Raw genomic sequence first — 16293 nt, forward strand, 5'->3', positions numbered from 1 at the left:
GTCGGCTTTTTTGGGTCCGCTGGCGGTTCCTGCGCAGTGTCGGAGCGTGTGTGGAGCCGTCCGATCTAGAGATGGGTAGTTCGCGAACGAACAGGTGCAAAGGAACGGTTCACCAAGATGAACGAAAGGACCGAGGAACGAATTCCAAGGAACGATCGGTTCATAGTTCACTTCCGTCGCGGCGGGAACGAGGAACGATCGGTTCATAGTTCATTTCGATCGCGGCGGTCTACCTACAGTTCCCAGGAACGAGGAACGATCGGTTCATAGTTCACTAGTTCACTTCGGTCGTGGCGGTCACTTGGGCAGTTCTCGTTCCAGCCTCGGTCGCGTGCTCGTCTCAGTCTCGGTCTCCCTCGGCCGCACTCGTCGTTCTTCGCATGACCACCTGTCTCAGATCCACTGCCGACTGCTCCTAGTTAGTTCAGTATCCAGTTGCTCGTTTCGTTCACTGCATTCGCCTATTTTACATGTGTTCCAAACTGTTCTTGCACTCCACGACCGGTAACCAATAGCTATGAGACCTTTGGAGAGAAGACAACCACTTGTACGAATATCAAGAGCTCAGATGGAAACCCAGTTCTAAGCAAAGAAGGGAAGGCAGAAAGGTGAAAGGAGTATATAGAGGGTTTATACAAGGGCGATGTACTTGAGGACAATATTATGGAAATGGAAGAGGATGTAGATGAAATTGAAATGGGAGATACGATACTGCGTGAAGAGTTTGACAGAGCACTGAAAGACCTGAGTCGAAACAAGGCCCCGGGAGTAGACAACATTCCATTAGAACTACTGACGGCCTTGGGAGAGCCAGTCCTGACAAAACTCTACCATCTGGTGAGCAAGATGTATGAGACAGGTGAAATACCCTCAGACTTCAAGAAGAATATAATAATTCCAATCCCAAACAAAGCAGGTGTTGACAGATGAGAAAATTACCGAACTATCAGTTTAATAAGTCACAGCTGCAAAATACTAACGCGAATTCTTTAAGACGAATGGAAAAACTGGTAGAAGCGGACCTCGGGGAAGATCAGTTTGGATTCCGTAGAAATGTTGGAACACGTGAGGCAATACTAACCTTACGACTTATCTTAGATGAAAGATTAAGAAAAGGCAAACCTACGTTTCTAGCATTTGTAGACTTAGAGAAAGCTTTTGACAATGTTGACTGGAATACTGTCTTTCACATTCTAAAGGTGGCAGGGGTAAAATACAGGGAGCGAAAGGCTATTTACAATTTGTACAGAAACCAGATGGCAGTTATAAGAGTCGAGGGGCATGAAAGGGAAGCAGTGGTTGGGAAGGGAGTGAGACAGGGTTGTAGCCTCTCCCCGATGTTATTCAATCTGTATATTGAGTAAGCAGTAAAGGAAACAAAAGAAAAATCCGGAGTAGGTATTAAAATTCATGGAAAAGAATTAAATACTTTGAGGTTCGCCGATGACATTGTAATTCTGTCAGAGACAGCAAAGGACTTGGAAGAGCAGTTGAACGGAATGGACAGTGTCTTGAAAGGAGGATATAAGATGAACATCAACAAAAGCAAATCGAGGATAATGGAATGTAGTCAAATTAAATCGGGTGATACTGAGGGAATTAGATTAGGAAATGAGACACTTAAAGTAGTAAATGAGTTTTGCTATTTAGGGAGTAAAATAACTGATGATGGTCGTAGTAGAGAGGATATAAAATGTAGACTGGCAATGGCAAGGAAATCGTTTCTGAAGAAGAGAAATTTGTTAACATCGAGTATAGATTTAAGTGCCAGGAAGTCGTTTCTGAAAGTATTTGTATGGAGTGTAGCCATGTATGGAAGTGAAACATGGACGATAACTAGTATGGACAAGAAGAGAATAGAAGCTTTTGAAATGTGGTGCTACAGAAGAATGCTGAAGATAAGGTGGGTAGATCACGTAACTAATGAGGAGGTATTGAATAGGATTGGGGAGAAGAGAAGTTTGTGACACAACTTGACTAGAAGAAGGGATCGGTTGGTAGGACATGTTTTGAGGCATCAAGGGATCACAAATTTAGCATTGGAGGGCAGCGTGGAAAGTAAAAATCGCAGAGGGGGACCAAGAGATGAATACACTAAGCAGATTCAGAAGGATGTAGGTTGCAGTAGGTACTGGGAGATGAAGAAGCTTGCACAGGTTAGAGTAGCATGGAGAGTTGCATCAAACCAGTCTCAGGACTGAAGACCGCAACAACAACAACAACAGCCCATGCGCGTCGCGTGAGATTTTCATGTTCTCTTCCCCAGCTCTCTACACATCGTCATCGATTGTTTCAAATTGTTGCTTGCATTAGCTTGTTATTTCTTCACTGCCTAATTATTACATGTTTGTCTGTTTGTTGTATCAGCTCGTAACGGGCAACACATCGTCCGTAATTGGCGAGCAGTCTGTACTCGGGGCCGGTTTTCCGTGCACCACCCTGATATTTCCGCGCAATCAGCCACACAAGGCTACGGTTGACTAAACGAGAGGTTCTGCAGAATCACAGAAATTACTTCTAAAAGTGTATAAGAATTCTGTAATGAATAAAAACTCTATACTCTAGGGGTGAGGCAAGTGCCCTCTCTTGGTGCCCTCCATCCTTCAGTCACCTACACTACTAGTTTTCAGTTTTTCATAAGAACCATATACCAAGCACAAATGAACGGTGAACGAGTAAAAATAAACGGGTCTCATAAAAGAACGATCAGCAGTGAACTAGTTCCCAAGGATGAACGAATTTGCCCATCTCTAGTCCGATCGCTACGAGCTTCGTCGTTCGCCGACCCAGGACGTTAAAGTTGAGTAATGGTTTCAAGCACCCACTCGATGGTTCGCTGTTGTGGAGGTTTTCCTGTGAGCAACCCGAGTGTTCGTATTGCTGAAATTTAGCCGTCACGCGATGAAATTAACTACATTGGTTGACTACAATTGAAGTGCACCAGCGGAATTTTCTCACTTGTGGCCGTTAGTGTTCCGGCTACCTGCCTCGGCCACTAACGTAATTCCAGGCAGTGTCTTTTCCTCACCTGTTGTCGCTGTCCAAAACGGTGTGTAGTTTTGACAGCTTAATGCATATACATATTTGATTGTGGATAATCACGCCCATAACATTTTGTGTTTGAATTCTCATGTACCGATTGGTGGCAAGCAAGTCGTTTGTCGGTCGGTCTGTGGCTGTCCCTTGGTTGGGTTCCGACGGATCAAGTGTAGTTGGGCTCACCACATGTCTCACCTAAGTGAACGAGGGCAGACCGACCCCCTGGAGGCTTCTCAGTTCTGTTGTCTTTACGGTCTTTCTCACCGGTGTTTAATTGTCTGTTTATAATATATCATAGCCAGTGATTAAAAAAATTCTTGATTTTACTATGTTTTATGTAAGTAAGTTTGAATTCCCGCAAGTGGATATTTGCTGAAAGGTTATTGCCGTTGTGTTGTCTTTTCTTTTAAACTGCTTTCAGCTACTTAAAAGTTAAGGCTTATGGTTATATTTTCTTAAAAATTTTGGAAAATTAATTGTGGGCCTTCAGCCTTGGAACCTTATTCTTAAAATTACCTTTGAAGCTTAAACATTGCTGCCTTCTGCCTTTAACAAAATTATTTTTTTTGCTATTTTAATTGCGTTTTGATCTTCTTGGTTTTTAAGATTTCTTGTTTGGAGGCCTTCAGCTGCAAAAGAATTGCGTTTTGAATCTCGTAGTTGTAAAAGTTCAGCTATGTGCCTCTTTGGTTGTAAATGTGTTATTAAATTACAATAAATTACAATTTTATTCATCTGTTCGCCCAGCGGGTTTAGCGGGCGTTTCAGTACTCTATGTAAAAATTAATTTGTATACACTATCTGATCAAACGTAAACGGACATCACAATCTAATACCGAATTGACCACCAGATGCCACTAAAGGCGGACCCGCCATAGAGAGTCTGTATAGGGAGAGAGCGGCCAACCGGACGATACGGCGGCCATTTTTCTGCCAAACTACAGGCGGGACTTTTGAATAGCCAGTAGTGGAGTAGTGGAGTACATACTAACCGAATCAAAAGCACAAGACAATGTGGCGAAATCATTCGTTAAATGCCTTTGTTTATAAGAATAATGTGTTATAATAATTTTCACACAGCCAATTTACAGTTCTGTTTTCAAATTTAAGTATGTATATTGCAAGTTGTTTTATATGTAGTAAAAAGCAAAAACGACTTACTTCGCATAGATAAGAGTACTTGGTTGGTTTCCACAAGGCTCCTGTTTGATTTATGTCAGCCCTGTCGACTGCGACTGCCCCCTGCTTTCGTCTTTCTACGTTGCTTGGAAATGCTAACATGCGAAATCCACCTTCGCCTCTACTGGAACAACCAAATGCAGCACAACCTGGCATTGTTTACGAACGTCTGCAGAACGAATTACAGATGTCAAAAACAATACTGTACAATTACTAACGTGTTTACTTCAAATATGTAGGCCTACCGACTTCATCACAATACGCTTCATTATTCCAACTCGTATTTAAGATCGCAAACGCTAAGTACTAAAAAGGATATACAACTAAATCGAACATGCATGCACAACGCATAACAAATCTCTCAATAACTGAAATACCTTTTAATCGTTTCCAAAAGTCCTCTGAACTTCAGTTCAACTCAAAAGCACGGCGGACATAGGAAGCGCGACAGACGTTCGGCGACATTTTTCTGCCAAAGCTAATCAACCAGTCACGGGCAACTTCACCTATGGCCACTCTCTCTCTGTATACAGGCTCTCTAACCCGCCAGTATGAAGGGGCTTGAGGAATATTGTATTGTGAGCAGAGAAGCAGTAACGGCAGAATGGGTTGGTTAGCAGAGCTCTATTACTTCGAATGTGGACGATCATGCATGTCACGTGAGTAACAAATACACCAGGGGACATTTCAATCCTACTAAACTGCCCGAATCGACTATTGGTGACGTTATTGTAAAGTAGAAACACGAAGGAACAACCACAGCTAATCAAAGACCAGGCAGACCTTACGCAGTAATGTCCAACTAGCATTATGACTGGGGGTACTGAGTTAAAAATGATGAATTTGAAATGGTCAAGCAGATCCTCAAAGCCAAACATTTCTGCAGTCAATGCTAAACCACGCGTCAGATGGTGTAAATGGCGACGCCACTGGACGGTGCATGACTGGAGACGAGTGATTTCGAGTGATGAATCACGACTACACCCTGTGACAGTCCGATGGAAGAGCTGGAGAACGCTCCCTGTCATCATGTGTAGAAAATGGTTCAGATGTCTCTGAGCACTACGGTACTTAACATCTGAGGTCATCAGTCCCCTAGAACTTAGAACTACTTAAACCTAGCTAACCTAAGGACATCACACACATCTATGCCCGCGGTAGGATTCGAGCGTGCGACCGTAGCGGTCGTGCGATTCCAGACTGAAGCGCCTAGAACCGCTCGGTCACAACGAGCTGAATTGCGTTCCAGAGCTTAGCCAACACGCTTTTCAGTAGGTGGTCGTAAAGTTTTGGCTATCAGTGTAAATCCTGGTTCTTCACACGGTCAATGACCGTTTGCGATGTACCAGATTCAAAAAATCCGTTCCTTGCACTCCCCTTCGCAATGTTGGCTCTGAAACTGGTCGAGACTGAGCTGCGTTCACCGACAATAGCAATTCCTTTCCGGCTTGAAACTGATTGTCACTCTTCTCCGGTCCCTGTCTGTCAGGATATTCTTACGACCACCGTTCTTAAGCCTTATTACACGGATGAGAGCGATACAGTATTCATCGTAGACACGTCGGACGGTTGGTGGTGCGTTGATACATCGACAAACTGGGCAGCTTCACTCATGGTGCTGCCGTAAGTATGTCCCAACACAATAACGCCTTTCTCCAATTCTGTCATCTCTCCCCATCGATCTTTCTTACTGTGCTGCTGCCATAAACCGATTGGCGCGTACACACCACTGTACTACCACGTCTTACGCCAGTGATGGAGGGTCAGATGTTCGCATTGTTCCAAATCTATCCATCTACTGCGCTTCAAATCGGCCAGTGTGCTCCCTTAGCGAGATGATTTATATTTTGTTCGGTGACTTTATATTACGAGTACGTGCTGAAAAGGAATGCCTCCGAATTTTTTTTATGGAAAAACCCTTAAAGCATTTGGCCTTCTGTAATTAGGTCTTAAAACTCTATTAATTTCTTTGTTTGAGTACCCATGCTTTTCTTTACAGCTGACCAAAGGACAAGGATGGTACACAGCAATGGAAGAACACGGTGTCTTTACCTTTCATTAGTAAGGTTACAGATCGAATCGGCAAAATTTTGCTGAAACATAAAATGAAACCGGTATTCAAACCTACCAGAAAAATAGGACAAGTACTTCGTTCTGTTAAAGATAGAAGACCACCATTATCATCTAGCGCTGTGTATAAAATTCGTATACTTGTGGCAAGGTCTACATTGGTACTACGAAAAGAAGTGTGAATACGAGGGTAAAGGAGCATAAAAGTCTTTGCCGACTGGGAAAAATAGATAAATCGGCAGTTGCGGAACGTGCACCTCAGTCAGGTGACCATGTAGTTAAGTTTTCCGAAACTACAGTTTTAAGTGCTACCACGAACTATTATCCACGACTGTATAGGGAGGCTATTGAAATTTATAAATATGAAGATAATTTTAATAACAAAGAAGAGGCCTAGAAATTAAGCGAGATATGGACAGTGGCGTTACAGAATCGATAAGTGGTTTTTATCTATGACGGACTACTATCGATAGTTACATTTTATCATTGACTAGTTTTCTCTCTGCTACTATGTTCAAGCTAGACCACGCCCACTTTCCTCGGTATTTAGGCCGCTCTCCGACGCTCGACTCGTCAGTCGGCAGGACTCAGCAGGACCAGTCATACCTCTGAAGGTGTCCAACGTAGTATTGGACGAAACGTTAGGAACAGAAGAATTCCATGGACCACGGCCATATAACCCGGAAGAATGATCAACAACACACTTTGCGTTGTCCTGCAAATAGATGTCTCAGTGCAGAGGGTAAAGAAACAAACTGCATGTAGGTCTGGATATGGTCTCCAAGTGTCGATGCATTCATGTTTTGATCCACTGTGCCTCCCTTAATGACAAGATCACACAGGGAATGCCACGAAAACATTCCCCAAACCATAAAGCTCCATCCTGTGGTCGGGGCTGTTGCAGGGCCGCACAAGCCAACAGCCGTCTTGTTGACGGAGCATGAAACGTGACTCATCTGAAAAGGCTAGCTGTCACCACTCAGTGAACGTCCAGGTGTGGTCCTTGTGTGCAAATCCCAGCCTTCGTCGCCCCATACGCACAAACCTTCACAGGTTCACTGGTTTACTGGTTCATTTGGCTGGACAGCTGCTTAACAACTATACGTCTATTCGCCCGTACACATCCCTGCACCCGTCGTTCAGCCGTGTCATCTGTGGCCTGTGGTGTACAACAGTTGTCTCGGCGCTGGTTTTGGGCAGCGCCATTTCGTCATGCACGACATGTCATAACCACGGCGGCAAGCGAACAGTTTACAAACTTAGCCGTTTCGGTAATGCTTCAACCATTAGCCCGAAAAGTAATGATTATGTCCGTTGACTCGTCAGCTAAATCACTGCGTTTCCGCATTACAACGAGGACTGAACTGCAAGTTTTCCATATACCCTCTACGACACGTTTTTTATACCCTCTACTGTTAGTGCTGCCGCTGCCGTCTGTGAGTGGTTATTACGCTTTGACGTCAAACACACATGGTCACATGGTCACATTAATTCGACTGGACTGTATGTAACCTCAAATTTTTTAAAAGATTTAGCCATAGTTATTGTAAGGTCGTTTATTATGCGAGGGCTCGAACTTTAACAGTGGCAACTATTTATTTACAGCTCGTACAAAATAGATACGTGTTTCAAAGTTTAACTGACCTTCAAATTAGTCACCGGCATTCTGTATAACCCGTTGCCACCGATGTGGAAGTCATAGGATACTCTTAGCAGTGCCAGTTGTGTTGACAGTTCGAATGGTGCGGACTATTGCCCGACGAATTTCTAGCAGTTTTGAAGCGAGTGCCGTGAAGTGTTTCCTTCAGTTTAGAAATCGAGTTGAACTCACGAGGGCTTAAGTTAGGGGAGTGCAATAGGTGGTATAGCACTTAGCAGCCCCATCAGTCAAACAAATCAGTTGCAGGTTGCACTGCTTCAGCATTGTCCTGCAAAATAATGATCAGGTCCTACTTCAAGTGTCATCACTTCTGTCTCTATGCTGTTCATTTTTGGAACACAGCCTACGATTAGCTTAGAGACAGAAGTGATGACACTTTCTGCACGACCTTACCATCATTTTCCAGGACAATGCTCATGCACGTACAGTGCAAACTGTTACTGATTTGTTTGACTGATGGGGCTGCTAATTGCTATATCACCTACTGCACTCCCCTGACTTAAGCCCTCGTAAGTTCAACTCGATTTCTAAACTGAAGGAAACACTTCACGGCATTCGCTTCAAAACTACTGCAAATTCGTCGGGCAGTATCCTACGACTTCCACATCGCTGGCAACGGGTTATATACAATGCTGGTGACTACTTTGAAGGTCAGTAAAACTTTGAAACACGTATCTATTTTGTACGAGCTGTAAATAAATAGTCGTCACTATTAAAGTTCCAACCCTCGTATTTACTTTTTTAGTTCGCGTTTCCCTAGTCTGCCGCCGTAGCTCTGTAGTCAGCGCAGATAACTGCTATGCGGAAGAACCCAGGTCCGATTCCCGTTACTGCCAAAGCCATTTCGTCGGTGAGATGCAGTCAGCATCGTGATGCCAACTGAGGACCTACATCATTGAGAAGTAGCGGCTCCGAGGTACGAAAAGTCGGCAAAAAGACCGGAAGAGAACAGCATGCTGACCAATTCTACTCCATACCGCACCCAGATGACGCCACATGGTGGAGGATGACGTCCCTTGGGCCTTCGATGCCTGAATGAGAAGTTCGTTTGTCTCGCAGAGTTGCGTGATTAACTACACTCTTCTGTCTGCTTGAATTCATTGTGTCATTCGCAGCATCAGACGCAGTTGCATTACATCGCTATGTCAAAAATGGACTCACAAGGAGACGGCACGACCGTGGGGTCGAAGATTTGTCCGCAATTTTGTGTGGTGAAAGAGGACCCCTAACACTTCACGTGGCTAAAATATTAGGACGCACTACCCGGAAATATCCTGGAAAAATCGATCCAGGTGCGTTATAAGTATAAAATGTTAGTACACTGCCGAGCCGCCGTCTAGCCTCGGTTTTTAGGGCTTGGATTCTTACGCCAGAGGTCTCGTGTTCGATTCCTCCTCTGGCACTTTTTTTTCTTCTGTTTCATTTTCTTTGGTTATTCCACCAATTATTCAGAAAGTTTCTCAAACCTATATAATCTTTAACAAATTAGTTACATTATTGAATAAAAATTATTTTCGTTTTGTCCAACAACACAATTCATGGCGATGAGTTTTCCATTTTTTATTGTAAAGTATATGAGGAGAAACATTGCCTTTTTAATCAGAATAACAAAGTCGATTGGGAAACATTCAATTTTTATACATATAGTAATTATAAACAAGAACCGCAATGGTAATTACCGTAAAAACAAACAAAGCAAAAATTTTTGCGACATCTTGCGCAGCATATAAAAGCGGATTTTTTTTACAATCACATGGCGTTTGCAATAAATCTGTACAAAAACATGCCCCATTAACATTTACGAAAATGTTTCGAGTTTCTGACAGTTTTGAGGCAAACCAGGCATATTAAATCATGTCCCGGAATATTGGTGACGATAATTGATGGTGAATTATAGAATGAATTTTTATACAATCTTCCCGGGAATTAATTTCACGATTCTCCTGTAAAAATGCGCTGCAATTTTGCAAGCAACAGAAAAAAAAGTGCCAGAGGAGGAATCGAACCCGAGGCCTCTGGCGTAAGGTCCGAGCGCTAACCATGTTTTTTTTTTTTCATGATATCCAGTCAAGTTCGTTTGTTGATCCTTGGACTCAGTTTTTTTATTACAGAGGAAAAGCAGCTCTCTGACCGAACACGCTGAGCTACCGTGCCGGCAGCTACCATGTAGGCCAGTCGGCGGTACGACAATGGACTAACATTTTATGCTTATAAGGCACCTAAGAAACTTTGGATCGATTTTTCTCGGGATTTTCCGAGTAGTGCGTCCTAATATTTTAACCACGTGAGGTGTTAGGGGTCCTCTTTCACCACACAAAATTGCGGACAAATCCCCGACCCCACGGTCGTGCCGTCTCCTTGTCAGATTCCACGCAGTTCACCCAAGCGTTGTCCGCTGGATCTCGGCCCGGTGCGTCGTTGTACGGCGCATCTAGGCTGGGCAGGCAGGCGGTCCTGCAGCCCGCCAACCAACAGGTTGTACCGGTATCCGCGCAGTCACTTGCCCCACCAGGTACATTGACCGGTCCTGCATTAGCAGCTGTGGTTTGCTGTTATTTTTTGTTTCGTTTTTTTTTTCTAAACTGCGATTTGGAGCAAAGCAGCCAAGAGAGCCGCAGACCATCCAGGTGGTGTGTTCAGCGATTGTGGCAAGTGCAGGTGCTAAAATGACACAGGGACTGTGTTTCATCCTTTTTGAATGTAAGATGCTTTCCTCGTTTTTGAAACGAAGATGACGCCAGAGAGATAAGTTAGTGCTCTTTCGTCTTCTTCATTAAAACAACACAATAACGATTTGTTCCGCTACTACATAAAAACTACATTGTAGTTTAACGATCTATTCGGCTGGCTATTATGTTAAAAAGCAATGCTAACACACACAGACTTTTCAGTGCCGTGTTAAAAGAGGAAGTAAATGAAATTAAGGTAAAGAACATTGTAATTTCAAAATGTCTTATGTGTTACTAACATTACTACCCCACAGCTATTTTATGCTCCACAGCTAAACTCGTGCACAAGATGGATACAAAAAGTGCTTCAGTTGCTCGGGAATGGTATACGAGGAATGGTAACGATGTAACGATGAATAGGAACCATTTTCAAAACAAAGGAGATATAGATAAAAAGACCTACAAAAGGCTGAGAGGATTACAAACATCAGGAACAGGAGAGCAAAGTTCTACGTACACGTAAATAAGATGAACGAAAACAGATTGACCAAGAAAATTTTTAATATAAGGACGACACACAGTGAAAACCAACTAGGTAAAAGAAACCAAGGAATACCTCATGAAATCAAACATCTTCGCAGAAGACTTGACATACAGGAAGAATACAGAAATTTCGGCAAATACATATGGGATTTTTTCAAAGGAAGTTATATTCTCAGATCAGGATTCCAGTAAACAAGAAATATGGCATAGCTCAACACAAGCTAAACAAGGGGTCAGTAAGCTAACTTCCATCCTTTCGATAGAGGAAATCAACAAAAAGACAAAAAACAATATATGAATCAATAAGACAAAGCATTTGTTTATATGCAGCAGACTTCTGGCAAATTACAAAACAAGTCGAAGAAGACTTGAAGCCGTACTAATGGTGTTTTTAATAAGACTTTGTAGAGTTTCAAGGCGAGAGAAGATCCGAAATAAGTGAATCAGGGAGCCAATGAAAACATTCATGTACTTCTCTGGAAAGGTGGAAAAATGCCATTTGGAATGGCATGGGCATGTGATGAGATTAGGGGATGAACGATGGCCGGAAAAAGTACTATGTTGGCAACTTCCGTACAAGAGAAAAAGGGAAAGACTCTGTGCAGAATGGAAAAATCAAGTGAGGGAGGATATGTAACGAAGAACTTTGAAAGAAGATTTATACAAGGATCGAAAAAAAATGTGTTTGTGTCATAATTTTCTAGTCGTTGCACCAACTTATGAGGCTTGACTTTTTTCTAATGATGCTGTCTGCTTCAGTTTAGTCAGTTCAGATGCATGTGTTTGTGTGACGTTCATTGCTGCACTCGCTAGTCCGTCCTCGCCGTCGATAACTGTTCCCGACTGCCTCCAAACAGAAATATATTGTATCTGTTGACTAATTATATTGCTAATACTGTGTTTTTGCGTCTCCAGCCGAGCTGACGATTCTATTTTTATCCGTAAAATGTGGCAGGTCGAAAACACAACATTAGAAATTACGCATGCATGATTTTTTTTGTTACCTTCTTCACGCTTGGTGCCTAAAATATGTTGATGACGTTGCTTGTTGTGATGGATGACTGCAAAGTACAACGTCTAAAGACATCCAAACCCACTCGCACCAAGAACAGAACGATTCTTTCCGCTACAGTGATTAAAGGTGAAAAGAGGAACCCGAACTTCACAGACAAAATTTTAGAAGTTGTTCAGGGGCATTTTATGAGAAATTTGGTACAAGGGACCCGTGGCTGCTACGGATCGTTACGAAGAAATTTCACTTCTATTGATTTTTATCTTCATTTATCTTACGGTCTGTATCTGCACTGCATTAGAAATTTGCTCAATGCAGTAAATATCGAGAGTATGCGCTGTGTATCTTATTTGAGAAAGAAACTTGTTCTGTTCACTCACAGAACCTGTTAGACAACAGTAACGCCATCTTTACTCTTAGTGCTTTGGTTCGTTTTTACGGTAGTGTTACTTGTGCGTTAATAATGGTACGTAGTAGTTTGGGTATGTTTATTGATGATAAGACAGCCGATATGCATTTGGGGTACGGACTCACTAAATACAGGGTGATCGTTATTGAACAGTATGAAATAAAATCGTCATAAGTTCTGAACGGTTTGCTTTAGGTCGTTGAAACTGCACGCTGTCTGCGGGGCTTGATGGGAATTAGTATGCGCTTTCATGGTTTAGTTTAGCAACAAATCCCACTTTCATTTCGACAGGTTCATCAATAAGCAATGTTGGCGCATTTGGGGGACGGGGACTCCGCATTTCGCGATCGAGAAGTCTCTTCACCCTCAACGGGTGACTGTGTGGTGTGCAGTGTCCACTCACGGAATAATCGGTACGATATTCCTTGATGGCACGGTGGCTACCCAACGGTACGTGAAGGTTTTGGAAGATGATTTCATCTCCACTATCCAATGTGGCCCTGATTTCAACAATATGCGGTTCATGCAAGCCGGAGTTCGACCCCATCGAAGCAGGAGAGTGTATGATGTCCTGGAGGGGCACTTTGGGGGCCGCATTCTAGCTCTGGGATACCCAGAGGCCACTGGCATGGGCCTCGATTGGCCGCCACATTCTCCGGATCTGAACACATGAGACTCCTTTTTGTTGGGTTATATTACACAGCCGGCCGGTGTGGCCAAGCGGTTCTAGGCGCTTCAGTCTGGAACCGCGCGTCCGCTACGGTCGCAGGTTCGAATCCTGCCTCGGGCCTGGATGTGTGTGATGTCCTTAGGTTAGTTAGGTTTCAGTAGTTCTAAGTTCTAGGGGACTGATGACCTCAGATGTAAAGTCCCATAGTGCTCAGAGCCATTTTGTATTACACAAGGTGTACAGCAATAACCCCAAAATCATTGCTGAGCCGAGAACAGTCATTCAGCATCGATGTTAGGACATGCAAAATTTCGCTACTCATCTGCGTCACATCATCGCCAATGATGGCAGGCGTATCGAATATGTCATAACCTAAGTCCGAGTATTTTTAGTGACGTTTACATCCTGAATAAAGTGTTTGCACGCCGTAGTTTGTAACTGACTTACGTTTTTTTTTATTTAGTTCAATAATCGTCAGCCTGTGTAATGGAATGGTGGCAAAACCACTTTGTGTTGAGCTCTTTGTACAAAGACAGCGACTACAACATAGCGCTATATCTGCAGAGGATGGTCAAATATGTGAAAACATCAAAAACACATCACCATGCCTAATAAGGTGTAGAAAAACCGCGGGCATGCAAACTAGCTTTCAGTCACCTCAGAACGGATAAATACAGGTCCTGTATGATTTTCAAGGGAACCGTGAACCATTATTCCTGGAAAACAGTGGTAACTTCAAGCAACAGTGATGGAGGTGAATAGCACCGTTCTCTCTAAAGGCTCAGTAATATTCAGATCTGCTGATTATGGAGGCCAGGGAGAGGCGACAAGTCATCCTTGTGCTCACAAAACCGTGCATGAACACGGGCCTTGTCGTCTTGGAACACAGCATGACCACTGGGGAACAAACACTGTACCACAAGAGGGACCTGATCAACCAAAATGGTCACGTTATCCATGACAGTAATGCGAAATTGCAAAGTAAAGAAGAGGCACCTGGAATACAATGTTACGGCTGCCCAAATCATCACCGAACGCCCGCCACGTACTAAGAACATTGCACAGGTACCGTCCGTGATCAAATGCAACAGCCTAACATGCAGACTTGTCTGGCATCTGCGTTTATGTTCAGGCTTGCATTTCCAGCGCCATTTCCATATTTTTGTCTACTCACTGTACATGTACATGACTACTCTGCAGACGGTTCACGGAACTACTCTCGGACTATTTCTCGACCGTTTAACTTTCAACCGAGCGTGGGAAAAATCAACAGTTAAATCTTTCCGTGCAAGCTCTGATTTCTGTTACTTTTTTCATCTTTTGTCTCGATGTAGGCGGGGTCGACAAAATACTTTCGCATTCGGAGAAAAAAGTCAGTGAAGGAAATTTCATGAAAATGTTTCGACGCAACGAAAAACACTTTTATTTTAATGATTACCTCCCCATTTCGATACTCATATCCATAATAGTCTTCCTACTATTTCACGATAGTATAAAACAAGCTTGCCTTCTTTGAACTTCATGAATCCTGTCTGGTAAGGATTCCATATCGGGCACCAATACTCAAGAAGAAGACGGACAATCGTAGAGTAGGCAGTCTCTTTCGTACATTTCTTGCGTCTTGAACGTGTTCTGCCAAGGGAACGCAGTCTTTGATTCATCTTCCCCTCAAAATTTTCTATGTGACGGTTCCAATTTATGTTATTTGTAATTGTAATACTTAGGTATTTAGATAAATCAACAACATTTAAATTTGTGTGATTTATCGTGCAACATAAATTTTACGCAATTTCTTTAGAACTCATTTGGAAGACCTTAGGATTTTTATTGTTCGTGATCAACTACCACTTCTTGCAAAACGCAGATATCTTCTCTAAATCATTTCGTAATTCGTATTGATCTGACGATTTTACTGGACGGTAGGTAACAGTATGATCTGCCAACAGTCTAAGGGGGTTGTTTAGCTCGTCTCCTAAATCGTTCACATAGATTAAACGCAGCAGAGGACGTGTGGCACTTCCATGGGAACCACAGGTATAACTTCTTTTGTAAACCCTCCTCGCCAGTTTTGTAAAGGCCTCGTCACTACTGCTGTGAAGGCCGAGTTGCCACTTTTGTTACAGTAGGCCGAGTTTGCGAGTTCGTGAAACAGCTTCTGGTGCAGTACGCCGCTAAGACAATTTCTGCCTGCCACTATTACACAGCAATGTCCCAGGCTCAGGCAACAGGATATGACAACGCAAGTTACAACATTCCAACAAATTAGTAACTCAGTCAAGACAAAGTTAAAAAGGTTTACTTATATTTGTGACTTGTCGAATAATGAAGTCTGCAACACTGCATTAATGGCTAAGTGCTCATAATCGTAGGTAAACAACAAAGTACATTGCAAATGGAATTTACAATAACTGCCTGTTCACTTCTAAGAGTTCCCTAAACATTCCCTGTCTAAGTCAGCCCTAGACGATGATCTGTAACCAAGTGGGCCAGAGCTGCTCTTCTATTTTCGGAGTAGACGTCTGTCCATTGTCGTCCGGTCATTGGTGGATCGTACTCTGCCGGCAATTAACCGAGACGAAGTCGATATCTTCATCCTCAGCGCCGGCCGTGGCGCTGGAGAAATTCGTGCAAGTGGTGAGTCTCTATGTCACTGGCACCAGCTCGCATCTTTGCGCAACTTCAGTTTCACTCGATGACTTCCCGTCAGTTCCTACTACGGGATATGGCGATACACTGCGTTAGTCGTTGTACGTTTTGGTGACTGCATATTACAGTCATTTACATTGTTGTTAAAGGGATGTTTACAGAAAGAAAGATAGTTAAGAGAGTAGTTGCATTGTTACACCGTAACGGTCCACGTCGCATAATCAAAACAGAAAATATCCCTAAAACTATATTCTATCTCTCCTTTTGTTTGATTTTAAATTTGTGTATTACGTTACGTTGTGTCTTACGAGGGTAAATAATAAGAATTTCAGATGCTTATCATTAAGAGAATTTCCAACAACGTAACAATAAAAGTTTGATTTTAAATCATACTCT

The sequence above is a fragment of the Schistocerca piceifrons genome, chromosome 5, assembly GCF_021461385.2.
Source record: "Schistocerca piceifrons isolate TAMUIC-IGC-003096 chromosome 5, iqSchPice1.1, whole genome shotgun sequence".
NCBI classification, from domain to species: Eukaryota; Metazoa; Arthropoda; class Insecta; order Orthoptera; family Acrididae; genus Schistocerca; species Schistocerca piceifrons.